Here is a 1,267-nt window from a genome sequence, read left to right as displayed (position 1 = left end):
GATTTTGTTTATTTTATTAAAATTAGATTTGATTTGATTTTAGTATAGATTTGCTTTTTAAAAAAAAAGGAAAGTTGTTGATTTTATATTATTCTTTTCTTTTCTTTACGTTATTTAATTTAATTTAGTTTATTTTTATTTTATTTTGTTTTGATTTTGATTTTGATTTTGTTTTATTATATTTTATTTTAGTTTTTTTAGGATTAGTTTAGGTAGTTTTATTTATGTTTATGTAACTGTTATTTATTTATTTTAATTATATTTTATTATTAGTTTTAGTTTTTATTTCTACGTAAGCTAGTTAGTTAGAATATTAGTTGTTTACAATTATAGTTTTCAATTTTTTTTTAACTTTATTTTATTTTATTTTATTTTATTTCTAGTATTTATTTTATTTTTTATTTTTTTAGTACGTTATTTTTTGTTTTTAGAGTTTTCTTTTATTCTGTTTTTAGTTTTTATTTTATCTATATTTTTTTTTTGAATATTTTTGTTAATTTTCTCTTAACGTCATTTTAGTGTTTATTTTTGTTTTTTGTTTTATTTATGTATTTATTTTATTTTACATATTTTGTTTTTATTTTTATCTTCAAATTTATTTTATTTTATTTTATTCTTTTTAAAGAAAAAAAAAAGTTCTCTGTTTTTTTTTTCTCTCCACTAATATGTTTTAGGAAGAAAGCATGAGGAAGGATGTAGAGAAAAAATTTTTGCAAAGATTTTTTCCAATTTCTCGCTACATCAAAGCAAAGTCTGAAATCTCTATGTTCAGATAAGGAGCAAATGAAGTCTTTTGTGATACATGGGAAAGATTTAAGATGATATTGAGAAAATGCCCAAATCATGGGTTTGAAGATATTTCTCAACTGAGCATATTCCTGAATGGTCTCAGATCTGACATAAAGATGCTCCTAGATGCTGCAGCTGGTGGCACAATGATGGCCCTTGATGTAGAACAAACGACAATAATTATTGATGCGGTGGCACAATGATGACCCTTGATGTAGAACAAGCGACAATAATTATTGATGCATTGGCATCAACTGATTATAAAGCCCAACATGATGGACAAGATCTTCAGAATAAAGGGTTGTTAGAAAATGCACTCTTGTTTGAAAACTTAAAATGATAAATATTTTTTTTATAACTTTTTTAAAAATTATTATACCATGTTTTTTTTTATTGAAAGTAAAATATAATTTTCAAAGATAGAGTCCAAACAACTTTTTAATTTTTAATGGTTTTTTAGAAATATCCTTCCTTACCC

The 1,267-nt window shown here is 22.4% G+C and overlaps 1 pseudogene; it reads right to left on the bottom strand.

Annotated features, from left to right (window-relative positions):
• Positions 1–744: 744 nt before the first annotated feature.
• LOC137811580 (small nucleolar RNA R71) lies at positions 745–850 on the bottom strand (annotated as a pseudogene).
• Positions 851–1,267: the final 417 nt, after the last annotated feature.

This window comes from Phaseolus vulgaris, chromosome 11, assembly GCF_051622355.1.
Source record: "Phaseolus vulgaris cultivar YP4 chromosome 11, ASM5162235v1, whole genome shotgun sequence".
Classification (NCBI taxonomy): Eukaryota; Viridiplantae; Streptophyta; class Magnoliopsida; order Fabales; family Fabaceae; genus Phaseolus; species Phaseolus vulgaris.
Note: the sequence above shows the minus strand (reverse complement) of the source record. Positions and strands in the feature narration are given on the sequence as shown.